This window comes from Cupressus sempervirens, chromosome 3, assembly GCF_028749045.1.
Source record: "Cupressus sempervirens isolate cs-2001-9-10 chromosome 3, ASM2874904v1, whole genome shotgun sequence".
Taxonomy (NCBI): domain Eukaryota; kingdom Viridiplantae; phylum Streptophyta; class Pinopsida; order Cupressales; family Cupressaceae; genus Cupressus; species Cupressus sempervirens.
The window spans coordinates 180,986,722-181,002,642 of record NC_143120.1 but is presented as its reverse complement, the minus strand read 5'-3'; the positions used below and the strand labels follow the sequence as shown (position 1 = coordinate 181,002,642).

The 15,921-nt window shown below is 38.0% G+C and overlaps 1 protein-coding gene across 1 annotated transcript in view; it reads right to left on the bottom strand.

Annotated features, from left to right (window-relative positions):
- APP1 (aminopeptidase P1) overlaps window positions 1-15,921 on the bottom strand; it is a 200,027-nt gene that overhangs the window by 148,028 nt on the left and 36,078 nt on the right. The gene's annotated exons all lie outside the window — the stretch shown is intronic.

Below are 15,921 nucleotides of genomic sequence, written 5' to 3'. Positions count from 1 at the left end.
TATTTTGTGATGGTCTTGCTGATCCATTACGAGGTTGGGTGAAGGGACATGATCCACTCATGTTAGCTGAAGCAACTAAAAAGGCACGAGATTTAGCCCCTTCGGTATACAAAGGAAAAAACCATTCAACAGATTCTTCCTACCGCAAGGACAAAGACAAAAAATCGTTTCAGAAAGAGTATAGCAAACCCAAAGAAGGATCAAAAGGACTAGACAATGAAACCTTGAATGAACTTCGAAAGAAGAAGCTGTGCTTCCATTGTAGAGAGCCTTGGGACTTATCTCATAAATGTTCTCTCAAGGCTAAGGCAAATCAAATGGAGTATTTTTCAGCAGAAGAGTCAGAGTCAGAAGGCGAGGATCAGCACTCCGATTCAGATGAGGGTAACACTATAGAGGAGAGCAACATTCTTAAGGATGATAGATCGTTGGCAAGCTTGACAAGGGCCCAAAAGGCAATCACATTTAAGGTCAGGGGTACTATCCAGGGGCAAAAAGTGATATCTCTTATTGACACTGGGGCTACACATAACTTCATAGATGCACAGTTGGTAGCCAGGAGAGGGTTACAGACAGAGGAGCATGATGGGTTTAGAGTCATGGTGGCTAACGGTGATAAGTTATTATGCACTCGGAAGATATCTAATCTTCGCATCAGGTTTGGAGATGGCTACGAGTTGGAGGATGAGTTCTATGTTGTGGACATGGGAGATTATGATGTCATCCTCGGCATGACATGGATGGCTTCACTAGTTGAGTTCACACTCAATCTAGCGAAATTGGAGATGAGATTCCAGCATGAGGGTAGAACTGTGGTACTTAGAGGGCTTTCAGATGGAGGTTGCAAAGTAGTGTCCTTGAGGAGAATGCAGAGACTTTTTCGTCATGATGACATAGAGTGGGCGGCAGAGTGCCACATTATGCCAACTTCACCAGAGCCACAAGAAAAGAGTCATCCACTAGATGTCCAAAAGATACTTGATAGACACGCTAAAGTATTTAGCGATATTCCTCATGGGGTTCCTCCTGAGTCCTGACAGAGGGATGGAACATGTTATTGAGCTCGAGGAGGGAGCCAAACCAGTTATGATTACTCCCTATCGTCATCCTAAGAAACACAAGGATGAGATAGAGAAGGCGATTAAGGATTTGTTGGAGATGGGGCATATCAGGCCCAGTAAGAGCCCCTTTGCTTCAACAGTAGTATTGGTAAAGAAGAAGGATGGGACGATGCGCATGTGCATCGATTACAGGGCACTGAATAAGAAAACAATTAAAAACAGGTATCCCATTCTTAGGATTGATGAGCTGATTGATGAGTTGCATGGGGCATGCTTCTTCACCAAAATTGATTTGCGATCCGGATACCATCAGATCAGGATGAGAGCAAAGGACATTGAGAAAACAGCCTTCCGATGTCACTATGGCCACTTTGAGTTCATGGTTATGCCATTTGGTCTAACCAATGCACCTGCTACATTTCAAAGTTGTATGAACCAGGTATTCAGGAAGCAGCTGAGGAGATTTGTCTTGATCTTCTTTGATGATATCTTGGTCTTCAGTAAGACCTGGGAGGAGCACTTACATCATCTAGAGGAGGTGTTATCTATTCTGGAGAGAGAGTCATTGTATGCCAAGGAATCTAAATGTGAGTTTGGCATGACTGAGCTCCTTTACCTGGGGCATATCATTAGTGCAGATGGCGTTCGGGTTGATCCCGAAAAGATTAGAGCTATTGTAGAGTGGCCTACTCCCACAAACCTTACACAGCTTAAGGGATTCTTTGGTTTATGTGGTTTTTATAGGAAGTTTGTTAAGGGATTCTCACAGATTGCTACATCCTTGACAGATCTTACCAGGAAAAGAGCCTTCGTGTGGACAGGGGCAGCACAGAGGTGTTCTGAGCATTTCAAGCAGGTAATGTCTTCATGTCCAGTTCTAGCTCTACCGGATTTCACGAAGCGTTTTGAGCTTCATTGTGCTGCATCAGGTGATGGGATTGGAGCAGTATTGATGCAGGAGAAGCATCCCATTGCATTCGAGAGTAGGAAGCTCCGAGGAGTTGAGAAAAGTTATTCTATCTATGACTGGGAGATGTTGGCCATAATGCATGCATTGGCCAAATTTCGATCATATTTGGTAGGTGGACGTTTTGTGATCAAGACTGATCACAACAGTATTAAATACTTCATGAGCCAACGTGATCTTAATGACCGGCAACAAAAATGGGTGACTAAATTGCAGGCTTATGACTTTGACATAGAGTTTGTCAAAGGTAAGAAAAATGTGGTGGCTGATGCCTTATCTCGGGGACCTCACTTATGTGCTCTAGCAGAGATTTCAGGAGATTGGAGAGATCGGATTATAGCAGAGTATGTCGGAGATGCTTGGGCTTCTGGATTGATTTCAGGTACCATACAGGATGATCGCTATGAGGTGATAGATGGATTGATCAGAGTTCAGGACAGGGTTTATTTGATTCCGTCATCACATTTGAGAGAGGCGATACTAAAGGCATTTCATGATGAACCCACAGCTGGACATCCGAGGGTCTTCAAGACCTACAGGCAGATCCGAGAGCGGTTTTCATGGAAAGGGCTCAAGGATGATGTTCAGAGGTATGTCAGGGAGTGTGTGGTTTGTCAACAGAATAAGGGAGAGCACACATTTCCTGCAGGTTTATTACAGCCCTTGCCCATTCCTGATAGGAAATGGGAAAGTATTTCGATGGACTTCATCACTGGTTTACCACGAGTGCAGGGAAGGGATTGCATCTATGTGGTGGTGGACCGCTTGACGAAGTTTGCTCACTTCTTTGCTATTCCGTCCACTTACACAGCAGCACAGGTGGCAGATCTTTTCTTTAAAGAGATATTCAGGTTACATGGGCTGCCCAGATTCATTGTCAGCAACCGGGATAGTAAGTTTATGATTGTTTTTTGGCAAGAGTTGTTTAGGTTGTGTGGTACAGATCTTACACTTAGCACTAGTTATCATCCGCAAACAGATGGGCAAACAGAGATTGTGAATAAATGGGCGGAAGGATATTTGAGGAACTATGTAACTACACAACAAAAGGCTTGGATCAGATGGTTGCATATGGGAGAGTATTGTTATAACACCACTTATCATATGTCCATCAAGATGACTCCTTTCATGGCACTCTATGGTTATGAAGCACCTAGCTTCATGGATTTAGTTTTGGGGGACAGTAGAGTGCCCAAAGCCAAAAACTTATTGCAGGATAGTCAGGACATCCTGAAAGTGCTCAAAGAGAATATACAACAGGCCCAGAATCAACAGAAATTGTATGCTGATCAGCACCGAATAGAGCGCAGCTTCAAGGTAGGGGATATGGTTTACTTGAGGCTACAACCATATAGACAGTCATCGCTCAAGAAGAGCGGAGCTGAAAAGTTGAAACCTAGATTTTATGGTCCCTACAGGGTGATTCGCAAAGTGGGCAAAGTCGCCTATGAGCTTGAGCTTCCAGAGGGCAATCGAGTGCACAATGTGTTTCATGTGTCTAGGCTTAAGAAAGCCATTGGTCAGAGTGTAGTGCCTTCTGCAGATTTACCCCCTTTGGATGAGGAGGGGAAGCTTATGTTAGTACCTGAGGCTATTCTGGATACCAGAGAGAGGAAGCTTAGAAACAGGATAGTGAAGGAGTATTTGGTCAGATGGAAAGACCTGCCAGAGGAAGATTCTACATGGGAGAGTGAGCAGGTTATTCAGCAGGCTGGACTGAGATTGCTTGAGGACAAGCAATTTCAAGGGGGGCGGACTGTAATGTCCCCATTTTAGCAGTTGACCAAGTGTGTGTGCGTTAGCCTTGTTCTACATGGTCCCGAGGGCTAACGAAGGGTTTAATGGGATCTTGGAGTGTTTTGGCCTAGTCATTTCCAGTTTGGGCCAAAACAAAGTTGATTTACTCAGTTTCAGGCATACTTACTATTTTTAGTAAGTCGGCAGGACACAATGCAGGTCAATTTTGGTGATTGGATTCGATACTCCTCGGTGAGAGCTTTCCGATGAGCTATCACTCACATTATTCGGAGTCCGATTGCTAATACATTTTAATGCCTGAAGTTTTATTAAAGTAACGTCTAATTTAATTGTAAAATATTAAAGTGTTACTTTAATATTTATTTTATGGTGATGTGTACCCAAGGGAGACATAAGGGGTATTTTAATATATGTTTTATATTACACATCTTTTATCCCACATTGCCCATATGAGTTGAGCAGACCCGTGGGAATAGAATAAAAGGAAGCATTTGTGGCTTCATTAGACAGGTGGAATATGAGAAGAAATTGGTGTGTGAGTTGCAGCTTCGTTCTTGGCATTTGAGGATGTTTATCCTCTCTTGTAACATTCTAGACGTCATTCCCTTGGGGTTTGGCCTTTAGAATTCTTTGTTATCGGCTTCATTATCAGGCAGTTTAGTTGCATTTCCGGCTACAGGCGGATTTGGTATTTTGCTCATATCTTCTTCACTACTTGTCCGATGCTTATGCCGCTTTGAGAGAATGATATTACAAAGGTAGTGGACTGATTGAAGGACAAAGTACTGTAGCATCAAGTTCGAAAGCATGTGCTAAAGTATTATGTCAATAATGCTGAAGTAATTAGTGAGTTGATAAATCTGCCATGTATTTGGTTTTATGAATTCTGAAAATAACATTTATTTGGCTGTAGTTCATTTCCACTTTGCATATTATTGTAGTTTCTTTCTTGTTTATGTTGTATGATACCAATTCCATGCACAAACACAACAAACAAATAAATGTTTGATTTCTGGAGTTATAAGGGGTTTAAAACATTAAACGGAGAAATAAGAGGTTGAATGCAAACTGTTTGACATAATTCCTTTCAGCAATTTGGTTTAGTTTTTGGGACATTCAGGGGTGCCCATTACACTCTACAACATGGAAATATGTGGAAATGGTTTAACAAATGCCAAGTGGAGGTTAGATTTGGATTTGCAGTCATCGCAAAGAGGAACATAGTAGCTCTTACAGTAGAGTGAAAGCACACTAGTGCTTTATCCATGAGAATAGCATCAAGTTTTGTCTAGGAAAGCCAAGAGTTGGGGGGCAGCCTGCACCTAAAACCCTTCATGCAAGCCTTATTGTACTGAAATATATTGAAGAGCAAAAACAAGTGAATGAAGCAGTTGGGAATCCGATTGCTCATCCTTTGCAAATGTCTAGAAGTGAAAAAACATCAAAGGCCTCTAGCTCTATGGCTGCACTTTCCCTTCCAATGAACAACCTGCAAAGGGTCATCTATACTTGAGTGTTCCTCAAGAACCGACGACAAATAAGAGAGAAAAGGACCCCTTAGAAATGTCAATTCACAATGAGGCTAGAGACGTTGCCAAGCAAGACATAACGAGATGCATCTATCCAAATGGATTGGCATTTTATGTTAAGATCAATAAATGAGGCTCTGAAGGGGTCCAAGGGCCTGAGTTATGAGATGTGCACCACTTTATTAGACAAAGAGGTGAAACATGTAAAGGATTCCTTGAAGCCCATCAAGGATTCATGGATTGAAACAAGTGCATCCATAGTATCTAATGGATGGAAGGATGCAAGAAATCGTCATTTGGTCAATGTTATTGCAATGCTCACAAAAGGTGGAATATTTTTGAGAGCAGCGAATGGTTAAGGGGATATGAACAACAATCCACTCATTGCAATCATTGTCATCCAAGCCATTGAGCAAGATGACCCTCAAAATGTTGTTCAGGTAATAAAAGGTAATGCCAAAAACTCTTGTCAGGTTCTTGGTTGAGAAGTGCTTCAAACACATTTTTTGGAAATATTGTGTTGTCCACTCACTCAACCTAATGCTGCAAAAAAGTGGCAAGAAAATTGAGTGGATCAAAAAACATGTATGAAAATGCCCAGGAGATCCAAATGTTCATCACGAACAACCATATATTGCAAGCCATATTTAGACAATTCTTCACATTAGAGCTCTTTAACATTAGTTAAATTATTTAAAATTTAAGTTTGTTTTAGATTTCATTAAACTTTCAATGTTTTTAATTTTAATCTATTATTGCTTTAATTTTGAAATAGGTTGTTGAGACTCATTTTGCCTAAACCATTGTTGAATTGAGACATCTTGTGAAGGTAAAAGAGGCATTGTCTAGAATAGTATTCAATGATAGCTTGAGCATATGGAGGCAATCTAGTAGCAAAAGGGCAATTGTCATTGAGGCAATGATACTAGATGGGTCTTGGTGGCATCATGTTGAGTAAATCCTGAGATTCACTTTGTCTATATTGAGCATGATTCGATACATTGACATAGATAAGCCTTGCTTGGGGGAAGTATGTAATGTCAGACTCCACGACTGAGGATATTAAAAAAATTAAGATCTTGAAGAAGCATTATTCAAGGAACTACAAAAAATCGTAGTGGAAAGATGGAATAAAATGATTACCCAATTGCATCTCCTTGCCTTTGCACTGAGCCCAAGATACTAAAGTCAATCGGTCCTTAAGGAGAATAGCACTAGTGTTGTCCCATATAGAGATCCTAAAGTATGTCATTGGTACAACACAATCGTTTGTAGACTCTTTCTCAATCTTATATGGCCTAAAATGAGGGCCGAATTCAAGAGAATCGCACACACCAATGATTGTGGTCTTGATGCTCTTGAAGACGAGAACAATTTTGTTGCTCATAAATGGTGGTACTTCCATGGAGATATGTACTAGAACCTACAACTTGTTCCCATCAAAGTTTTATCACAAGTGCCTAACTCTTTGAGCTTATAATTCCTTAATTCTTGTTGATATATATTGAAATTATATTTTAAAAATATTCAAAACTCTTAACTATATAATTTCAAATTTGCAAAAACTTGATAGGCTGATATTTCATCATCGTCCAAGAGGAACTGGAGCACATACTCCATCATCCACTCAATAAATTGCAATAGACTACGTTCCAAGAAGGCGAAAGACTTGGTCTATGTGCATTCAAAGTCAAGGCTCCTAACACACAAAGACAATGCTGACAAAAAACAAGAGGTAAAGCAGCGGACTTCAAGCTAGAGCATGTGTAGTTATAAGATTCGACTATCTACCTTGACGCACTATAGTTGATGATGATGATCACAAGCTACCTAGGATACTAAAGCTTCTCGTGAGGCTGAAATTGCCAGTACTGATGCCAGTGCATTGTTTCGTGCTTCTAATTTGCCACAGTCAGAGGATGATTATGTTTGAAACTGCCTTCAAATATGGCAAACCACCTAAAATGCAATGGAAACCAGAATTAAATAGGGCAAACCCAAGGTGGAAACTCACACCGAATAAGGCAAGAGCTCAGACAAAAGGTTGAAATCACAATCAAAAAAGGTAAATTTATTAGTGCAAGGTCTGGAGGTTCACACCAGATAAGGCAAACTTGGGAAAATGAAGTGGAAATCAGACCCTAAAAATGCAAGTGGAAACTCAAGGTGAATAGGCCAGATTCAAGGAGTGAAGTGGAAATTATCACCAAATAAGGCAAAGTGTTTATAACATGAGGTGGAAATCTAGATCAAATAAGGCAAACAACTCCACAACATGAAGTGGATGATGGATTTAGAAACTTCACAAGAAGCAGTCCTAGGGATGATGGCACAATTCATTGCGGGATTCATAATCCTCTAACACCCCTGAATTCTGCCTTGTGTTAATAAAATGAATGAATGAACGAATTTTGATGACAACCACAAGACCAAAGGTCTAAGGGACCAGGAGAAAACCAGTTAATCTGCATGTTGCAATCTTCTCCATGTTGACCCTTTTGTTGTGGATCTGAAGTAAGAAAGTTGTCATTTTGTGTAATCTTACCTAAAGTTCATTAAGATTGTTCACATTTAAGTTGTCTTTGTATTGGGATATCTTCATATGTTGCACATTCCTTAATAAAATATCATTCTATTTCCATCACCCCTTTGCTGAGAAAACTACAGGTTCTTCCCTCCCTCGCCTCTTTGTGAACTTTCCATATAACAGTTTCACATCTCAGATGATGGGAATTTCAGCTGAGCAACTAGAATTTTGGCCTTTCCTTTAATTGTGAATCTTAAATAGTCTTTATCACCATGCTCCCACCTAAGGTTAAATTTTTTGACATAGTAAGTTTTTTTTTCTACCTGTCTATTTTGTCCACATGGCACTCTTCAATTTCTACAACACCCAATTTTTTATCCCTATATTAGTGCTTGAGCACTTAGGAGATTTATGTTTCATTTGTCCAACCACTTTGTTATTTCGTTTCTTCCATGTTTTTTTGCTACATTCTAACTCCTCTTCAACGACCATCTCAGGCCAGCAATGCTTATTCATAATTCCAACCATTTTTAGTAATTTAGCAAGTGAATGATCTCTAAGGCTTCAACCAGAAACATACCAACCTCTACCAAGAGGATCTCGTAAATAACCATTGAATTGACCTTGAGGTTACTAGTAAATAGAAGTTTTTGAGTTCTTTCCATTTGTTGTCATTTGCGATTTGACACATTACTCCCCCAAACCTTACATATGTAAAGAATAACCTGGACCACCAAAAGACCAAAGGGAGTCCTTTTAGTCTTCCAATCCCACAACTTATCTTTCCCACATCTATTTTGGAGAAGGTAAGAGGCTTTCCATCCCCCTTGTATTCTTTTTGATCTACCTGTATCCCGACTTAGTCTATAGTGGAAATCAATTCCTAGATGTTTATCCTCAATTACAATCTCTAAGGAGTCAACATCAAATATAAAACTATATTTACTTGCATCCCTACCTCCTGGCAAAAGAGTTCCAAGTTTTTCAGATGTTTTCTCAAACCTTGAGCAGCTTTGGCAATATGAATAATGTCATCAGCATATAAATGTAGTTGCGCTATATATCCTACCAAATCTATGCCTTCTCAATTAGCCTTGTTTAACCACTCTTTCAACTTATTGATGTAAAGGCCAAACAGAGTAGGGGACAAAGGGCACCCTTGGTTGACAAAAATGTCGCTCCCAAGGCATTCGGACATGCCCTCCCTAGAGGAAAGCACGAAGGAATGAAGAAGGTAAGAGGTGGATTACAAGTGTAGGGTCAACCAAAGCCAAAAGAGAGAGGTGAAGAAAAGTTTTAGGCTAGACTTTGAGTGAACCAAACCATGAAGAGATGCAAAATGAAAATCTTAGAGGGACTGCGAAATCCGCTGCCCTCTTAGGATTCTTAATCCTAGGAGGGGTGAAACTCTGTCTCTACGATCAAAGAATTTATTAGCCTCAAGCACAATCAAAGACCATATAAAGCTTAGGATGAAACAATGAAATGTTTGATTCAGCATGATGAATATGAGAAAGGAGTGAAACAAAAATCCTCAAGAGGTGACAAACTTCGCCTAAATCCTAGGATTCTAAAATCCTCTCGCACACCTAATCTCCACCTTGCATTAATGGCGTTGAAAACATATACTAAGGCTTCAAGATAGCACAATGAGCAAGAAAACAGAGAACAAGAGCATGAGAGTAATAGTATGTTGACAAAAGGAGGGGAAATCAGATCAAACTAAGAACAAATGCAAGAAATGAGAATGAGTTCGAAGAAACAGAAAATCTTCAGGAGGTAGCAGAATTCAAATACCTCCTCGAACTCACAATCCTCCAATGCATCAAACTTCTGCCCATACTTGAATAAAGGTGATTCAATGAGGTAAGGATGCAAATTACTTGATGTTTGATAAATATAAATTTGCTTCTACCCTCCTCAACAAAATTGCCCAGTTTGAAGAGGTAGAAAGTTTAGTTTTAAATGGTTTAACTGGCCAAAAAGTGGTACAAATCGGCCCAAAACTAGGCATGCCTCTTCAAGCTTGAAGTCGCCTATTTAAAGAAGTCAATGGTGCTTCATTTTCTCATCAAGTGAAGGCAGATTTAACTCGGCAATTAGCAGTGACTTCCTTCATTATAGCAGCAAATTATCTTGTATAAGCAAAAAATTATCTTGTAACGGCGGTGATTTTGAGGCTCTTAAGGCAGATATTCATTCAAACTCGGAGATAAGTTGTGGTGAATAGAAGGAAATCTGCGCATGCTCTTGCATCTCAAAACTCATTTCGAGCCCAAATTTTGAATTAAGAAATCAAGGCCATTTTATCAAAAATCAGAAATTGGGATTTGCAAGAAGAAAGAAAAGTTTGGTCTTAATCAAATGCATTTTGGCTCCTTATTTTAGAAGGGTTGATGCAATTTTATTTCCTGAAAACTGACAGGTTTCCTTCATTTCATCATTTCATGAGCTTAATTCAATTGTGTTTGCCAAGTAAACTTCAAAAAGGGAGAAGCTTGGAGGGCAAAGGGATTCTACAAGATCAAGCTCGAGGACATCAAATAAGGAAGAGGTTCGACATCAGATTATCAAAGTGCAGATTCAAGGCAAGATCAAGATGATGTTCAAGAAAGCAGAGAAGAAGAAGAAAGAAACAGAGAAAATTTATCAACTTGAATTTCCTCTGGAAACCAAGTTCACTTTGAAAGGATCCAACTACGATCAAGTTCATATCATGGCAGTGAGAAAATTTCCAAGAGTAAGAAAAAAGAAAATTTGAGAAGATGAAGCAACTTGGGAATATGCCATAACAAGTGAAGACTTGATAATGTTGAGTGTCAAGAGATATTTTCTCATCATCAAAGGACATTGATCAAGTCTACAAGATGAGGAGGATGAGATGGCACCCACTTGTCTCCTACTAATAAGAAATTTCCAGTCACATGTGTCTAGACACAATCATACAATTTTCTCATTGGCTCTCAAAAGTGTTATAATTTTCTTATTAGCCCACAAGGTGTTGCCTTAATGTAATAGGACAATAGTGTGGCAACCCTAATTAGGGTTTGTAATGGATTAATCTTGGCCCTTGATCTTGATTTGATCTTGATCCTACATTGTAGTTGAACAACTAAAAATGGTCAACATCTTCTTGTTTGTAAAGGGTTAGATTTAAGATTCATTAGAGAAGTTATATTAGTTAGAGAGTAGAGTAGGAGGAGACTTGTTGAAATTGTTGCCATAATGCTATCAAAGTAATAGATGATTTGATGTTGGTCTTCACAATGGAGTACTTGTTGCTTTTGAATATTGAATGGTTTCTTCAATTCCTCATTTAGGATATTATTTCATATTAAGTAGAAGTAGAAGCAAATGAATCAAAGATATTGATGAATGGTGATTAATGGTAGAGCTAGTGTCCATATCTTTTGGTACTTGCTAATTGTAAGTAACAGTGAAAGATTAATCTAGGCCTAAATCACGAGTATTTGACTCCTATTGGAGAGGTTTATTTCTATTGCACCCTCACAGGATATTTGGAAGAATATTGACAATATGAAAATCATTCTCACATTTGTAGAAGATAGCACCTTCCTATGCCTAGTTCATACAGCGAAGCAAGGATTGGTTAGAGGCTCACCCCGTCATCAACATGGTCTTGCATTCTTAGACTTAGATAGAATTTCTAAACCCTTATCTCTTTGCAAGCTGTTTGGTTGAAAATGTTTGAAGAAGTTAAAGTCAAGTTGATATACATTGCGTAAATAGTGTAGGTCCCTTTGTAACAACCAGCATATCACATCATAATAACTAAATAAAAGTCCATGATTAATAAGGAAACTTGAGGTTGTCTCATTTGATCACATAGTTCATATATATTGTTTAGCATAGGAGCATCCTTATTGGTGTTTCATCTTGGAATACTAAGTATTTGATTTTGCATGTTGTAGTGGAACAAAACTCACATCGACAATTCTCAAGATAGGGTAGGGATCAGCACCTTTTTAATACCTTGAGGGCATGGTCCCAAGACAGGATAAGGGCTTGGATCTATAAACTTTGAGAGAACCTTTAGTGATTGGTATCTAAGCAACTTGGTTACGTCCCAATCTTCTTCTTCCCAAATTGAAATGGTAATAAGGGTAGTATAGGTATAAAGGATCATAAATAATAAGATCACTTAATATGTTTGGTGGATGTATAACTTTCCTTACTTTGAATAATGGAATAACATAGATTTCATTCACTGCAACTTAGTCCATTCAGTTCAAGCCATAAGAATACTAAATACAGGGTAATTCTGGTCATAGCATGCCTAAACCTAGTAGAGGACATTACGATGTGAAAACCTCACAACAAACACCCCTGTACATCTAGTCTCCAAAAAATGCCAAATGAATTTCCTTGGTAAAGTCTTTGATAAGAGACTAAGAGCATCCTTTGCATGCAGTGAGTATGGCGTGGGAGGGGGGGCGAAGTGGGGGTATTAATTTCTTAAATCTAGTATCTAGGTAAATAGATCAGATCTAGATTTACACTACTAGATTTATTTAACGAAATAAAGCAGTGGAAAACTTAGAAAAACAAAACACATTCATACGTAGTTCATATCCTCTTCAATCAGTTCATCATTCAAAATAACTTCAGAACTTACAAGAGCTCCCAGTGCATGGGAAAATGGCTCTGAAACAAGTTACAAACAAAACAGCAAACCTGGAATATACTTGGTATTGCTACCTTTTTTTTTGTTGTTAACTGTTGTAAACTTTCTTCTTTCTGACCTGCTGAAAATCAAAAATCTGTTCTCTGATTTTCTCGCTCTCTCTCAATGTCCTTCTTGAGAAAGATTATTGAATTCTATTTAACCCTTAGCTTCCTTTTATAATAGCAGTTCGGAAAAGTAGAGTCCTACTTGAAGTCTACTTCCATAAAGTAGAGTCTTGCTTGAACTCTTCTTCTTAGGTGACTACTTTAATTAGTTAGGTGGATAAAGTAGAGTTCTACTTCAACTCTACTTCCTCAAAGTAGAGTCCCACTTGAACTCTACTTCTAACTTACCTTTATGAGCTACAATTATCAATAAGGGGGAGTTTCTGAAAACTAACCACTCCAACCATGTCAAAACTAACATAGCATCAATATTTTTGGCCTCCATGCTAAATGCAAGTGAAACAAAGGAAATAGCCAACTATCTTTAGTAAGGCATTATCAAAAAATAATTTCTCAGAAATCTTGGTTACAATTTGGGGAATGTAGTTCTAGTTTTGTCATTTGATTTTTGGATTTGATTGTGTGAACAATTTTTTACATCAACGTTTCGGATCACAATCTGTGGTCCATCATCGGGATGCATGCAAGAGAAGAGAAGGAGAAAGGGATCACGAAGTGTGATCTAAAACGTTGATGTAAAAAATTGTTCACACAATCAAATCCAGAAATCAAATCACAACACTGATGGATTGTGGAAATCTGATAGCGCTAATGTAGTTCTAGGTCAAGATATTCCTCAGCCTAAAGACTTGTATATGGTGTAAAGAAGGGGACAAAAAATAGAGAGGTCATTATTAACATCTATGGCATTCCACACTCCCTAGCTCACTATAAACTTGAGTTACAAGGAGTGTTGTGTTTCTAAAGATGTTGCTCGACTCAATGTCATGGGAAGGGGTGGATGGTTTCAAAACTACATGGTAAATGAAGGGCTTGTATGTAGTAATAAGGACTCTGCAGATATAGATGATGAGGTCAAATAGGACCTAGTTGATGAGGTGATGGCTATTGTTGCAACAATGGAGTTGGAGGATCACACAAGATGTGGTCCCTCCTGCCCAATCAAGGTAAATTTGCAAAGCAAATACAATCAAAAAAATGTGTAGTTTTGTCTTGGCTTCTCTAGCTCAACTTCTATTGACATTTCCATATATCTCTCTTTGTATATAGACAGTCTCAAGTCATAAAGGGTATTTTGTCAATGCGTGAGGTCCCAAGTAATGTAGAACATTTTTTTAAATGTCATAAGGTGCACCTCAATTATTTGATTTTTTAAAGTATTAATATGAATGGATGAAGCTCCTTAACTACTTTTTATCAATCAAAACTAATTAAAAACTTATTACCATATAATTAAATTTTAAAAAGTTATATATATATATATATATATATATATAGATATATATATATATATATATATATATATTTTTTTTTTTTTTTTTTTTTTTAAATTTTTTTTTTTTTAAATTGAAACATTGTAGGTTTTACATATATTGAAAATTAAAATAACTTCTACCAAAATAATTGAAGGATTGTTTTGAATGTGTTAGTCATTATAATAATATAAAATCATTGCTTAAAATTGTATCAAACATAGAAAAATGAAATTATTAAAAACTACCCTAAGTGAGGCAGTGGCCTTTCCTAAGACTTGGAATCAAGCATCAAAACAGGTCTTCCTATGGTTAAACTATCCTGTACATTGGAAAATTATTGTGTTGTACGCTAGAAAATGTGCTTGTTTTGCTATCGTAAAATACTATTTTCCTTGCCCTATGCTCATTGGTTGCCATGACTTGTGCCTCCCAAACTCTATCATCCAACCAAAAAAATGTGTTGTGCCCCAGCCACCAATGAGAGAATTTGTTGAGGTCAAAGGCATTATTTATAAAAAGGCTATTAAAAAAAACTATAAAAAATGCTCTATAAATATACTTTTGACAAAACTAACATCACCCTATTCCATACCAATTTTTAGACAAAATTCAAACATCAGAACATTAGAAACGATTATTGTGCAATAATACAATAGAGACAAAGGAGACTTTGTATCATAGTTGCAATACTTGCCCAAAATTCTAAGGCAAGCTAGGCCAAACAAGTCCTACAAACTCAAAAAGTGGGTTCCAAGAAAGTTCTCAGAACTTGCCAAGCCTTCTAAACTCACCAAACCCACATGACGAACTAGGTCTAGACTGAGGTAAAAGGTTAATACAAGATAATAATAAAATGTAACGCACTAATTTGACATTTTAGTTACCTTTTTAAAAAAACATTAAATCTTTTAAAGCTTGTTTGTTTCATGACATACACATCTAGGACTCCAAAAAAATAGAGAGAAAAAAGTTTACCATGAAGGTTTGTGTGCTTTTAAAGATTTTCCTTTGGGCTTGGGGGAAAAGGTCACCCTTTAATCCCATCTTTTATTGTGGCAAGGAGAATGCTTAGGGTGTTACCCCTTGGACATGACAGGGGTGTTGCCCCTAGACCCTCACAAGGGACACTACCCTTAGACCCTGATGAGGGGGGCAATACCCATCGACGCCATTCGAATGGGGCCCTCAAAACCCAATCAAACTATAAGTTGAAGAACATAATAGGCCAATAATGAATCGTAGTCACCAAATCTCTCCCTCTTCACAATCAAAGTCACAATCAAGGACTATCATTTTTCATACATTTTACAACTTGTGATATTGCTATCAAGATTCGACTACGTAGATTTTTGAGTCAAACTCATTGACCCATGTTTTATGAGTAGTAGTTCACATGAACCCATCTCTCATGAGAATAAATGTAACAACTATCACTCATTCCATCTAGGTGATGCTCACAGAGGTGAAGCACTGGGACTACCATAGGCAAAGTTGGCATGCTACAATTATTGTACTACGAGTTAAATAATATTTGATAATAATGTCATTTCCATAATACAAAACATATTGATCATACCCTACACAAACAACCCATAGAACAATCTCATCTATTAGTATCCTAGGTAAGGTCAAACTAGAACATAACCATTTATCTTTAAACTTGATTGTTCCTCTTTGTTAATGAGCTTGACAAAAAACATGCAATCTCGAAAGATTCAAGAAAATTTTAGTAATACCTCACTAAAATATACAAACTAGTGACTAAGGCACAAGAAGAAAATCATGCATGCATCATCATACAGGATCTATCTTGGATTACGGTTACATCATCACACAAGACCTATCTAAGATACTAGCTAAAGACTTGCCATGATGTTGGGAATTAGAATGCGGAGTAATGCAGGCTTCTCTAAGCCATATAATTATATTTTTAGTTTTGATACTTGTTTGA